Source organism: Oryctolagus cuniculus, chromosome 14, assembly GCF_051225735.1.
Source record: "Oryctolagus cuniculus isolate XC-2025 breed Fujian yellow rabbit chromosome 14, ASM5122573v1, whole genome shotgun sequence".
Taxonomy (NCBI): Eukaryota; Metazoa; Chordata; class Mammalia; order Lagomorpha; family Leporidae; genus Oryctolagus; species Oryctolagus cuniculus.
This window is the reverse complement of record NC_142880.1, coordinates 87,934,653-87,949,298: the sequence shown is the minus strand read 5'-3', so window position 1 is coordinate 87,949,298 and position 14,646 is coordinate 87,934,653. Positions and strand designations below refer to the sequence as shown.

General features: G+C 42.1%; 2 long non-coding RNA genes across 10 annotated transcripts in view; one reads left to right on the top strand and one right to left on the bottom strand.

The window, feature by feature from the left end:
* Nucleotides 1-1,695: 1,695 nt before the first annotated feature.
* On the bottom strand, nucleotides 1,696-3,436 carry LOC149122421 (uncharacterized). Its single transcript, XR_016220832.1, has 2 exons — nucleotides 3,332-3,436; nucleotides 1,696-2,660 (listed from the first exon to the last, which is right to left on the bottom strand). It is a non-coding gene; the product is annotated as an uncharacterized LOC149122421 (long non-coding RNA).
* Nucleotides 2,653-14,646, top strand: part of LOC103349639 (uncharacterized) — a 72,236-nt gene continuing 60,242 nt past the window's right edge. For 4 of the 9 annotated variants that reach the window (XR_016220831.1, XR_016220828.1, XR_016220830.1 and 1 more), the window contains exon 1: nucleotides 3,700-3,840. This is a non-coding gene — a long non-coding RNA (uncharacterized LOC103349639). Of the gene's footprint in view, nucleotides 3,841-14,646 lie in introns of all 9 variants that reach the window. The other 5 variants (XR_016220825.1, XR_016220826.1, XR_016220823.1 and 2 more) reach the window with 3 other exon arrangements.

The following is a 14,646-nucleotide window of genomic DNA, read 5'->3' as shown; positions in this document are numbered from 1 at the left end:
TTTCCCTAGTGAGTTTTATACTTTCACATATTTTGTTTTCAAATGATTTAATTTATTTGAAAGGCAGAGTTCAGAGAGAGAAGGAGATGGATGGAAAGAGAGAGAGAGAGAGAGCTGTCTTCCATCTGCTGGTTCACTTGCCAAATGGCCCCAATGGCCAAGGCTGGGCCAGGCCAAAGCCAGGAGCCTGGAACTCCATCTGGGTCTTCCACACTAACCCAAGCAACTAAAGAACTGGGCCATCTGCTGCTGCTTTCCCAGGCATAGTAGTTGGGAGCAAGTACTAAAACAAATGCTCACATGGGATGCTGGCATTGCAGGCAGCAACTTCCCTGTGATACCACAATGCCAGTCCTGCTTAACCAGGTATTACATCAGTCTCTCTTCCTATGGGGTCTGATATGAAAGTGTCATTGAGTTCCTATTGGGGTATCACATTGGCTTGCTTTTTCATATTTCTTGTATCTCAATGTTGTGTTTGTGCATATAATAGATCAACTGTCTCTATGTGGATTGAAGGCTTTACTTTTTTCCCTGAAGATGTGTCTTTGGTTGCTAGTTTGGTGGGCTACTTTGGCTTTTGTTTAAAGTGGGATGCTGAATTACACGCTCCCTATTGCCCTCTACCACTCTTAGCCAATATCAACAAGGGCAAGCAGGTGGGCTCCCCTCACTCCCGACAGGGGTATGCAAGTCTTGGCATTAGTGGTGATTGTGGTCATGACAACCAGGCCCATGTCCTGGGCATGTGTACTCTGCCACCTGTGCCCATCAAACCTGGATCAGGCTTGGCCTGTGGCAGGAGTGGAGTCTGGGATGCTCAATAAGGTTAATGTGAGTGGGAGAAGGGGACCTTGTATCCTGGGCTTCTGTGAGCAACTCCCTATACCCACCAAATCTGCGGCAAACTTTCTGTAGTGAGCTAGAGCCCGGGTCACTCAGCACAGCCAAAGCACACTACAGAAGGGGAGCAAGCAGCCTGGGCTGATGTAGGCAGCCAACCACAAATGCCAAAATCAGAGCAGGCTTGGGTTCTAGTGGGGGCAGGCCTGAGGGAGAAGGGATTTGCACTGAGCCAGGTGGGTGTGCACTACCAACTGCCCCCGTCAAGGCTCAGGTGGGCTTCCGCTCTGCCGGATCTGGAATCAGGCACACTCACCAACACCGGGGTCTGATGAAGAAAGGCATTGCACCGCCCAAGCACTTAGGTGTGCATCACCAAACAAACCAGGCAAAACCAAGGTGGGCTTGGGCTAGGGAAGTACAGGGAGCTGGAGTGCTCACCAAAACTGAGACACCAGCCAGAAGACCAAACAGGTCTGTGTGAGCAAACATGCTGAAGTGCAGGCAGCCTGCAGCCCAGGCAGGTACGCACAAGCACACCAAAGCCAGGGTGTGTTCAAGCTGAGCTGTGACCAGACTCAGGGACTCTCATCAAATATGAGGCACCTGCTGAGGTACCAACCAGGTGTGTGGGATCAGACACGGTGTGTTAAAGTTGAGATGAAGTTGTGGTCATGCATGTTCACCAATTCTGTTCCGCTGGAGGAGAAAAAAGCAGCTCTAATGAATGTGCACAATGAAACATGCCCACCAGAGCCAGGGCTGGCTCCGGCTTTGGCAGGGCTGGAGTCCAGGGCACCCACAAAAGCTATAGCCTTAGGGTGGAGCCGTAGTGCAGCCAGTAAAGCCAGCATCTGCAGGGCCGGCCTCCCGTATGGGCACGAGTTCAAGTCTCTGCTGCTTCACTTTGAACCCAACTCTCTGCTAATGGCTTGGAAAAAAACAGCAGAATATATGGCTCAAGTGCTTGGGTCCTTGCACCCACCTGGGAGATCTGAATGAAGCTCCTGGCTCAACCCTGGCTGTTGTGGCCATTTTAGGAGTGAACCAGCAGATGAAAGATGGCTCTCTCTCTCTGTGCCTCTCTATAACTCTAACTTTCAAATAAATAAATAAATCTTAGGGAAAAAGCCACCACCTGCTCAGCAAGGGAAGCCGCCCAGCCCAGGTGGTTGTGCTCACATAGTCATGGTCTCTGGGGCAGGGCTGGCTGGGGAGGAGAGCTGAGGTGGGGCAGGGGTGGGTCTGTCTCTGGTGGCTCCCATTGCCTGCTATTCCCTAGGGGGAGGGAGGGAGAGTGTAGAGGGACACCACTACGGGCACTGCAGCTGCTGGTTTCAGCTGGCTCCGTGAGACTACAATCCTTTCCCAGCTTGGCGGAATGTGTGTGAGGTCCCGAGGCTGGGGGTAACCAGGGACTTCTAGGTGGATCCCAACAGTGACTCCTTTCTCAAGATGGCGTCATAGCTGCCACGGCCTTTGCTCCGGAGTTGTGGGGGAGACGACAGGAGTTCCTTCTCTGATGCAAAGCTGTCAGGTACATCCAGGGAACTTGTCTTGCTGCAATCCAAACCTGGGATGACTGTGAGTGCCCACCACCGCCACCACCACCCCATAGCTAGGGTTGCCGACAACTTTAGCCCTGCCGTGGGGAGGGCTAGGGTCTCTGCTGCTCTCGCACTTGGCTCCTTTCTCTTTGCTGCTGCCTCCACTTTTATTTTGTGCCCCATGGGCTTCCTGTGCAGGCCTCTCCGAGTTCCAGGTTTCTCCCCTGGGCATGCAGCAATGTCCGAAGCGATGTACGTGTTATTGTTTCTCTGTGGAGAAGAGGACACACGGAGGGCCCCTCCACTCAGCCAGCTTGGCTCCTCCCCCTAAATGCCAATTACTTTAATGGAGACTTTGTTTTTGCAGAAGTAAAGAGTAAAGAGGTTATTGGTGTGAGATTGGACAGGTCCTGAAAAGGAGGGGTGTCATCTGCGAGTTTGTGTTTCCAAAAGGAAATGACAGAGCCCTGGCTTTAGGAGCTGCTCTTTCCTTTCTCTGGAGTGAACGGAGGGAGCCACCATCGTGGTGCTAAGATTCCCACTGCAATGAGGCAGTCGGACGTGCATTACAGGGGGGCATCCATAGCAACTGGCCCCAGTCCCAGCGTGAGTGGATATAGCCCCACCTGAGGAAAATTGCTTCAGTGCGGCCCTGGTTAGCACAAGACATGTATTCCAAAGGGGACAGGTTAGAGCTAGCGGGTGTGGCAAAGGCAGCCTGACTTGAGGATGACTTCGTGGCTGCCACAAGCTCTGCTCGCTGCCAGCCCCACGGCACCTTCCTCCTTCCCCTCCCAGCCGCTGCTCCCGGTCTCCCGGCAGGGCTTGGTGAGGCAGGGCCTGCACGCGGGCTGCGGGTTTCAGCTGCATGTTGTCAGTGCTCTTTTCATAGGGCCGTGTGGGCCAAGACTGGGGATCACAAGCAACAGACCCTTTCTCACCTCTGAACACAGTGTTCTGGTCTCTCGGGGTGTTGCGGCATGTCTTCCCTTTTGCAAGTGCTCGCCTGCCTATAAGTAGCAGGACTGCTAAATAATGTTTTATGGAGAAGCCATGGATTCAGACCGAGTACCCGTGGTGAGCCAACCGACCACCCCAACACAGGATTCAATCACAGTAACTCAGCTTTGGCTGATTACAGGAGAACGTGTAGCCGGTTAACTGACCAGGCGCTAAACAATTAACCAGCTGCGTTCTCATCCACCGGCTGGCTGACAGGTGCAGCCCATTCAGGTTCCGGCGCCTTGCTTCTGTTGTCTTGGATCTTCCGTCCGGTCACAGCAGGTAGGAAGCTCTCCAGGTCTGCTCTCATTCTGGGAAGTGCCGGATTCCAGAATCATTTTATTTTACTCAAGTAAAACTCTACTAAGTTTATTGGCCTAAGGAATTTTCCTCGCACCAGCATTCGGCAGGATCCGAAGCAGGGCTCCAGCTGCCCTGGGAGCACCAGGTAACCCGGCACAGGGACCCCTGAGCCCACGGTGCTGTTTTCTTGTTGCATCTGCAGATTTGTGTTTTGAGCTCTCTTTGAACAAATTGTTGGCCTGAACTGAGTTTGGAAATGGAGGCAGTGTGGAAGTCCTAGGTGTGAGGTTGAGTCAGCTTCAGTAGGAACAGAGCTCTGTCTGTAGAGAGACCTCAGGTGTCTGGCTCCACCACACAAGAAAAATCCTGACCTGGGTCCAGGAAATAGGTAAGGTTGCTAAAGGCCAGGGCATTATGAGCTCATCTGTATCCAGGGGATCTGGAACTCCGCCTGGTAGAATTCCGTCCAGGGCGGGTATACGCTGTGAGAGCATGCGTAGCCATGGGGTGGTACCTGGGGCCACACTATGCTGTTAGAGGGCATAAGACCCGTGGGATTTGCGGAGGCCACATGGGTAGACGGAAACAGGACTGGCCCGGGGCCTGGCGCACCTCTGGAACTCCAGCCAACTTCATGTATAAGAAAGCCTGGAACCCGTACTTCTATCAGGAGTCAGGTGAGTCTTCCCAGAAATAACTTTGGGGACACAGCAAGGGAGTTTTGAACAAAACTGTGTGTAGGGTAGATTAGAACAGGTCGGATCAAAAAAGCCACAGAAACAATGGGGGAATTCATCTCTTAATTAGCACACAGGGGCTTTTAAAAGACTAGAGGAGAAGAGAGAACCAATTGTTCACAGAAATTGAGTGCTTGGATCACTGAAGTCTGCTTCTTTAACCATCTTTATGCCTTGGATAAAATTTTTAGAAAAATTTTTAGAAAAAATTCTCCATTTTATTTAAAAGGTAGATAAAGACAATTTTTCATTTGCTGGTTCACTCCTCAGATGCCTGTCATTCCCAGGCTTGGGCCAGGCTGAAGCTGGGAGCCAACGACTCAGTCTGGTTCTTCCATGTGGGTGGCAGAGACCCAAGTATTCGAGGCCTCTGCCTCCAAGGGAGGGCATTAGGAAGCTGGATCAGAAGCCAAGCTGCACTGGAACCCAGGCATTCAGATATGGAATGTGGGTGTCTTGTGGCATTTTAAACTCAGCACCAAACTCCTGCCCTTGGGCTAAAATCTTAAGCTTAGAACAGTAACGTAAGGTATCTTGGGCGTGGATGCTGCTCTGTCCTATTCGCTGATGGGCTCTGGCTTGAACTCAGTGACAAAGAACTTGGGCTGCACTGGGCAGCTGCCCGTTTTTAGTTCTTTTGAGACCTGTCTTGAGTGAAGGAAACAGGTGTGTGGAGAACGTCTCCGTTTGTGAGGGTGTTTCCCTCTCTGCACCTGGAGGAGAGAAAGGATCACATCGTTGGAAGTTTTCCCGTGAAGATGGCAAGGTCTGGGTCTGTGTAACAAACCTCACCTTTGACTATTTTGCTTTAAGTAGGAGTCCTATTTATTCCGCGTGTTTGGGTTTCCAGGTGACGGCTTTTAGGCCTGCAATCTGATCACAATGAGCGACCCAGCTAACAATCGTTGAGGACATAATCAGCATTCTTTGACCCTCTGCTGAAATGAGTAAAATGGTCAGGGCAAATATGTTTTAAGGCGAATGGGCCTTTAGGAAAACAGAAGAAGGTTTGCAGCAACGTCTGCCTGGTGTATTTGACATCTTCCCACCTTTGGTAGCAGTTCATCTTCAGAGGGTTAGTGACAGCTGAGTACTTTTGGAGTGTTTTTTTCTTTTTAATGGGAATGTTGCATTTTGGTGTTTTTCAAGTGACTTCAACTTAAAATGATAAATATACTAAAGCAACATATTCTTTTAAAGATTTTATTATTTGAGAAGTAGAGACAGAAAGGTCTTCCATCCACTGGTTGACTCCCCAAATGGCCACAATAGCTGGAGCTGGGCTGATCTGAAGCCAGGCGCTTCTTCCAGATCTCCCATGTGGGGGCAGGGGCCCAAGCAATTGGGCCGTCTTTCACTGCTTTCCCAGGCCATTAGCGGGGAGCTGGATGGGAAGTGGAACAGCCAGAACTTGAACTGGCACCCATGTGGGATGCCGCACCACTGGCATCCCTACTACACTGCAGTGCTGGTCCCATAAAGCAATATATTTTGAGGTGGCATTTCCTGGTCTCCGTTGGTGGCTAACTTTGCTAATGAGCAACTAAAGCTTAATTGTTAAGAACAAGTAGACAAAGCAAACAGGATGAAAGTTTATTGGCCTAAGGATGGACTTGTGGATGGATTTGTCATAGTTTAAGGAATCTTTATCAGTTGGCATGCAGTCTTGGAGTCATCAAAATCTTGATAAAAGTTAGATATTTATGAAATGTCTGAGTCATTTTCAAGTAAATTAATGCTAAACTTTGTTCTTCATTCTGATATTTGTGTTGGAGGAAAGTCTAATAAAGATAGGATAGTATGATTCTAACTCAAGGAATTCTGATGATGAGTTGGAGTAGGCTACTAGATATTATTCTAGAGAAACTACCTGTTAACTGGTTTCACTGGAAAAATATGGAATGTGTCTTGATCAGTTGGAAAACAATAAGGAAATATTTGTTAAATTTTTGTTAATGTCTATGTGGAAGACATTCTATTAAGGTTAAGCATATATGGCAAGGTAGATTCCTCACAGAATGTCATAGAAGAAACATACACACACACACAGAGAACAAGGGAGAAAATACAGAAACTGTATCAAGTATTATGAAGAAAAAGAGAACTTTCCATGCATTGGTGCCTGGGGTATATCTGAAACCAGATGAATGGTTGAATTGAACTTTTGTGTCAGCTATTTCTATTGCCATTTATTTAGGACCAAGCATAGTGCTGGCCTCACCATTTACAGTTTGAGAATGAATGAATTCTGCTGGGGAAACACCTTGTGTTCATGTGATTTAGAGAAGCGAGATGGATTTAGATGGATTTGGTTCTGTTAATAGGCATGAAAAAGGTCCTTTGAGGAAACAATGTTCTAAAGGCTGTAAGATGGTACCCAGCTATGAAGTACTGATATGAAATAGTTCAAAATGTCTGGATTTCTACGTTTTCATTAGAATCTCAGACCCACTGTGAGATTTAAAATGCAATCCATGGTTATTAAAACTAGAAAAAATGACTCAATGCTAGAAAAATTAAGATATGTTTTTGAGTAATGTTCTGGAATAGGAAAGATGTGAGCTTTTGGGAAAAAAAGTAACATTTTTTTATTTTCCAAATTATTTTGATTGTGCATGTTTATGGGGTACAGTGTGATATTTTGATGCCTGCGTATATGATTGAGCAAATTGAGATAATTAACATTTCCAAATTCTTACCATTAAATGTATGCTTGGAACCTTCAGGTTTCTGTTTGTTCATAAAGTATATAATAGGTTTTCGGGAGCTATTTCCATTCCACTGTGCTAAAGAACTCTAGGACAGTTTCTATTTGCTTAACTCTGCTTTGGGACCCGTGATCTAAACTCCTTCTGTCCTCTCTGCCCCATCTCTGACCTTAGGAATCAGTACTCTACATTCAGATTGGCTTTTTAAATTAGCATTCATATAGGAGAAAGAGATGCAGTATTTACCTTTCTGCGTCTGACTTATTTTACTGAACATGCTATCTTCCAGTTCCATCCTCTTTGCTGAAAATTATAAGATATTTTTATGGCCACATAATATTCTGTTCATAAGTTTTTTAAATTCATTTGTCCATTGATGGGCATCTATGCAGATTCCATATCTTAGTGATTGTGAACAGGTGAACAGTACAGCAAAGAACATGGAAGTGCAGGTTTCTCTTTGATACACTGATTTAAGTTCATTTGGATATATGCCCAGAAGTGGGATAATTGGATCTTATGATAGATCTATTTTTAGTGTTCCATGAAAGATCCATAGTATTCTCCATACAGACTGTACTGATTGGCATTATACCAACAGTGTATGAGCTCCTCTTTTCCACGTCTTCTCCAACATTTGTTTATCTTCCTTTTTAACAGATTTATTTATTTTATTTGAAAGGCAGAGTTACAGAGAGAGAAGGACAGAAAGGGAGAGAAAGAGAGCTTCCATCTGCTGGTTCACTTTGCAAACATCTGCAACAACCTGAGCTGGGCCTAGCGGAAGCCTAGGGCCGGGAGTTTCATCCAGGTCTCCCACGTAGGTGTAGAGGTCCAAGCACTTGGGCCACCTTCAGCTGCTTTTCCAGGTGCATTAGCAGAAGCTGGATTGGATGTAGAGCAGCAGGGACTCAAACAAGCACCCATACGGGATACTGGTGTCATAGGCAGTGGCTTAACCTGCTGTGCCACAGCAGGCCCCTATGTTTTATCTTTATGATAATAGCCATTATAACGGGTGAAATGATAGACCATTGCAGTTTTAATTTGCGTTTCCATGATGGCTAATGATGTCAAGCATTTTAATAAACATATTGGCCATTTGAATTTCTTTTGAGAAATATCTTTTCATTTCCTTTAACCATTTTTAAATGTGATTATTTGTGTGTATGTGTGTGGGAGGGTGGCATTCCTTATGTATCCTGGATATTAATCCTTTGTCAGATAAATAGTTTAGAAATATTTTCTGCCATTCTGTAGGTCGTGTTATCCTGATATGATTGCTTCCTTTCTGCACAGAAGCTCCTAGTTGGATATAATCCCATCCCATTGGTTGACTTTTGATTTTGTTAATGTTTTGGGGGTCTTATTCAAAAAATCAGTCTATACCGATGTCCTGAATTGTTTGCTTAGAAGTGTTTGTGTTAAGTTTTCATCTGGTAGTTTCATAATTTCAAGTCTTAAGTTTAGGTCTTTGACTCATTTTAGGTTGATCTTTGTCCAGGGTGAGAGGTAGTGGGTCAAGCTTCAGTCTTCTGTATACATATTTCCAGCTTTCCAAATATCATGTATTGCAGAGACTGTTCTTTCTCCACTCTATTTTTGGGGGCTTTTGTTGAATCAATTTGCTATGGATGTGTGGGTTTATTTCTGGAATCTCTGTTCTGTTTCATTGGTTCATGTGTCTGTTTTTGTGCAAGTACCATGCTGATTTGGTTACTATAGCTCTTTATACCTTTTTTAAAAAGCTTTTTTATCTTTAATTTTTATCAACATATACAGATTTGTGAAATGAATATGATGTTTTGATGCAGGTATATGTTATCAAATTAGGATGAACTATTCAGACGGCAGTAGAACAATGAATGTGTTCTGCCAATCTAACTGTAGCTTCATGCACATGGACCAATCTCTCTACCTTCCCCCACCCTTCTCCCCCTCTCCAACTTCTGACAATTACAGTTCTACGCTCCGCTTCGGCGACGTCAGTTTTTTTAGATTCCACACGTGAATGAGATCACAAAATAGTTGTTTATGTGCCTGGCTTATTTATCCCAACCTGATCTCCTCTAGATTCATCCAAGTTGTCACCGATGACAGGGTTTTAACCATTTTATGGCTGAATAATATTCCCTTAAGGTGTAAACCACAATTTCTTTATCAGTTTGTCTGCTGATGGATGGGTAGATTCTACATCTTGGCTACTGTGAATGGTGCTGCAATAAATGATAGCACAGTTGTCTCTTACAGACTGATTTCATTTCTTTCAACTATATATCCAGAAGTGGGATTTCTAGATCAGAGTAGCTCTGCTTTTTACAAAGGATATCAAACAATTTTATGCCAGCAATTTTGTCATTTCACATGCAATGCACATATTCAAAAACACAAATTCACAAGAATGACAGGGAAAGAAATTTTTGAATAGCCTCATATATTCAAGAATTAAATTCATTTTAAAAATCTTCCCTCAGGTATAACTGAAGGCCAGAGCAGTTTCACTTATGAATTCTACTGAACACTCAAAGAAGAAACAATAGCACAATAATATTTTTTCTCAAAATGCTGAAAGATCAAAAGCTTTTGAACTCACTTAGACCAGGGTTAACACTGACGTCAAAACCAAATAAATAAAAGAAAAAATTATAGAATTGTAGTCTAATTAATAGATGAAAAATACTTTACTAAATTTGTAGCAAACCAAATCTAGAAAAACATAAAATCGTATATGAACCATTAGATTTTTCTTTTTTTCTTTTTAGCGTATCTGCTCTACCCTTGACATTTATAACTTTGAGTACATTAAGACGGTAATTTTCAGTCTTTACTTTCCAATATAGGACTCCCAAATGCATCTCCTGTTGGGCCAGTTTGGTGATAAATTCCTTCAGATTTCTCATTCAAAGTCTTTATTTTATGTTCGTTTCTGAGGGATACCTTTCTGTGGGTAGTATTCTTGGCTGGTAGGCATTTTTTTTTTCTGAATATGTAACTACACTGCCTCCTGCCAGTAAGGTTTCTGACAAGAACCTGCAGTTAACCTTATTTGGATTCCTATGTAAGTGAGATGATTTTCTTACTGTTTTTATTTCAGATAAGCTTTTTGTTTCAGAATAGTTTTAAATTTACAAAATAAAAATTGTGAAGTAGTGCAAAGAATTCCTGTATACCCCTCACATAGCTTCCCTTATTATTAACATCTTATATTAGTATAATATGTCACAAAGAATAACTGACACCCAGCTTCCTCAAACATCTCACATTAGTATATTTGTCACAATTTATCAAATCTATTTACCTATTTTTCAATCCAAACTCCCTTTATCTCTCTCATCCTCCCCAGCCTGTAATAATCAATATTCTGTGTTCAGATTGATTTTTTTAGCTCCTACATAAAAGATAATAGGGAGGATATGTGGTATTTATCTTTCTGTTCTAAACTATTTCACTTAATATGATGTCCTCTAGTTCCATCCATTTTGCTACAAATGACAAGATTTAATTTCTTTTTATGGCTGAGTAGTATTCCACTGTGCATAGATACCACATTTTCTGCATCCATTTGCCTGATGATGGGCACTTTAGTCTATTCCATATCTTGGCTACTGTAAAAAGTGCTGTAGTAAACATGGTGGAGTAGGCATCACTTTGATATAATGATTTCATGTCTTTTGGATAGATAACCAGTAACACAATAACTATGTTGTATGCCAGTTCTATTTCTACTTTTTGAGAAATCCCCATGATGTTACTCACATTGGCTGTACTCATTTGCATTCCCAATAGCATTGTATTAGTTTCCCTTCTCCACATCCTTGCCAGCATTAGTTACATATTATCATTTTTATAATATTCATTCTAAGAAGTGAGGCAATATCTCATTGTGGTTTAGATTTGCATTTCCCTAATGCCTCATGCAATGAAATGTTTTCTTCATATCTGCCGGCTGTTTATATTTCTTTTGAGAACTGTCTATTCAGATCCTTTGGCCCTTTTCTTAACTGAATTAGTAGAGTTTTTGTTACTGAGTTTGAGTTTCTGGATATTAATACTTAGATAAGAAGCATGCAAATATTTTCTCCCATTCTGTCAGATGTCTCTTTATTGATTATTTCCTTGGTTTCACAGAAGCTTCTGAGTTTGACATAATCCTATTTGTCTAGTTTGGCTTTTGTTGCCTGTGATTTTAGGGTCTTATCCAAAGACTCATTGCATACACTGATGTCTTGAAGTGTTTCCCCTAAGTTTTATTCTAGGAATTTCATAGTTTCAGGTCTTATATTTAGGTCTTTAATATATCTTGAGTTCATTTTCAGTTGTGAGGGGTCTAATTTCATTATTCTATATATGTATATCCAGTATTACCAGAACTATTTATTGAAAAGATTATCCTTTCTTTAATGTATGTTTTTGGCACCTTTGTCAAAATCAGTAAGCATGTATTAATTTCTGGGATTTCTATTTTGTTCCATTGACCTATGTGTTGGTTTTTATGTCAATACCATGCTGTTTTCCTTACCATACCTTTGTAATTGCTTTGAAATCCAGTGTTGTGAGATCTCCAGCTTGATTTTTTTGTTGTTGTTTTGCTCAAGATTACTTTGTCTATTCTGGATATTTTGTGGCTCCAAACAAATTTTGAATTTTTTTTGTAATTTTGTACAGTACATCATTGGTATTTTCATAGGGATTGTAGTAAATATATAGCTTGCTTTAGGCTGTATGGATATTTTAATATTAATCAATCCATGAACATAGAATATCTTTCCTTTTTAGTGTTTTTGATTTCTTTCATGTTTTATAATTTTTATTGTACAGATCTTTCACTTCTTTGGTTAAGTTTATCAGTAAATATTTTAAAATGTTTATAACTGTTTTGAATAGAATTTTTTATATATTCGGCAAGATCAATATTATAATTGAATCAGAGCAGTAAAAGTGTACATCTTTGTCTTGTTCTAGGTCTAAGGAGAAAAGCCTTCTGCTTTTCCCGATTGAGTACTGTATTGGCTATTGGAATGTCATAGCATTTATGATTTTGAAGTATGTTCCTTCTATACCTAATTCAGTGAGGGTTTTCATCATGAAGGGATATTGAATCTTGTCAAATGCTTTCTTTGCATCTATTGAAATGATCATAAGATTTTTGTTTTCTCTGTTAATCTGATTTATGTTATTTATTGATTTTTGAATGTTGAACCACCCTGGTATCCCAGGAATAAATCAAACTTGATAGTAGTATATGATCTTGACATAGTGCTGATTTGATTTGTTAATGCTTTGTTGAGAATTTTTGATTTATGTTGACCAAAGATAATGGTTTTCTTTTGGTGTTGTGTCTTTGCTTGGTTTTGGTATCAGAGTAATGCTGCCCTCAAAGAGTGTGGCAGAATTGCATTTTTAAAAATATGTTGACATAGTTTGAGGATATTGGAGTTAGTTCCTCATTAAATTTTTTTTTTAGAATTTAGGTATAAATTCATCAGAGCCTATATTTTGCTTTGATGGGAAATTTTTTATTTACTACTTCAATCTTATGACTTGTTACGGGTCTGCCTACATTTTCTATATCCTACTAATTTAATCCTGGTAACTCATATGTATCCAGGAATTTATCAGTTGCTTTTAGATTTTTTTCTTTTTTATATAAAGCTTTTATTTAACAAATATAAATTTCATAAGTACAACTTTTAGATTATAGCAGTTCTTTCCCCCATACTCACCCTCCTACCCCCAAACCATCCCACCTCCTACTCCCTCTCCCATCACATTCTTTATTAATATTCAATTTAATTATCTTTATATACAGAAGATCAACCCCATACTCAGTAAAGAATTCAACAGTTTACAAGCACACAGACACACAAAGTATAAAGTACTGTTTGAAGACTAGTTTTACCACTAATTCTCATGGTACAACTCATTAAGGACAGTGGTCCTACAAGGAGAGCAAGCGCACAGTGATTCCTGTTGTTGATTTTTTTTTTTTTTTGAAAGGCAGAGTGGACAGTGAGAGAGAGAGAAAGGTCTTCCTTTTTCTGTTGGTTCACCCCCCAGTGGCTGCTGTGGCCGGCGTACTGCTGTGGGCGCACTGCGATGATCCAAAGCCAGGAGCCAGGTGCTTATCCTGGTCTCCCATGCCGGTGCAGGGCCCAAGGACTTGGGCCATCCTCCACTGCACTCCCAGGCCACAGCAGAGAGCTGGACAGGAAGAGAAGCAACCAGGACAGAATCCGGCACCCTGACCGGGACTAGAACCTGGTGTGTCGGCGCCACAGGGGGAGGATTAGCCTATTGAGCTGCAGTGCTGGCCCTGTTGTTGATTTAACAATTGACACTCTGACTTATGATGTCAGTGATCGTCTGAGGCACTTCTCATGAGCTGCCAAGGCTATGGAAGCCTCTTGAGTCCACAAACTCTGACATTATTTAGACAGGGCCATAAGCAAAGTGGAAGTATTCTCCTCCCTTCAGAGAAAGGTACCTCCTTCTTTGATGGCCTCTTCTTTCCACTGGGATCTCACTCACAGAGATCTTTCATGTAGGTCATTTTTTTTGCCACAGTGTCTTGGCTTTCTATACTTGAAATGTTCTTATGGGCTTTTTAGCCAGATCCAAATGCCTTAAGGGCTGATTCTGAGGCCAGAGTGCTGTTTAGGGCATTTGTCATTCTATGAATCTGCTGTGTGGCCTGCTTCCCATGTTGGATCATTCTCTTTTTAATTCTATTATTAACAGACACTTGGTCTTATTTATGTGATCCCTTTGACACTTGATCCTATCTTTATGATCAGTTATGCACTTAAATTGATCACTTAAACTAGTAAGATGGCATTATGTATCTTCCAACTTAATGGGACTTTGGAGTCCCTTGGCAAGATTTTAGCTTTATCCTTAAGGGTAAGTCCAAGGGAATGTGTGCCGAACTGTAAATCTCTTCCCTCTTTTATTCCCACCTTTATTTTTAACAGGGACCAATTTTTAATTGGATTTAAATACCTAAGAATATGTTAAGAGTTCAACCAATGCTATTAAATAGAAAAAGAAAATACTAAAAAGAATAAAATAGTAAGCTGTTCCTTGACAGTCAGGACAAGGGCTGATCAAGTCATTGCTTCGCTTACTGTCAGTTTCATTGTTTCACTTCCACAGGTTTCCTTGTGGGTGCTGAGTTAGTTGTCACAGATCAGGGAGAACATATGATATTTGTCCCTTTGGGATTGGCTTATTTCACTCAACATGATGTTTTCTAGATTCCTCCATTTTGTTGTAGATGACTGGATATCTTTTTTTTTTTTTTTTTTTTTTTTTTTTTTTTTTTTTTGACAGACAGAGAGAGAGAGACAGAGAGAAAGGTCTTCCTTTTTGCTGTTGGTTCACCCTCCAATGGCTGCCGCGGCCGGCGCGCTGCGGCCGGCACACCACGCTGATCCGATGGCAGGAGCCAGGTACTTCTCCTGGTCTCCCATGGGGTGCAGGGCCCAAGCACCTGGGCCATCCTCCACT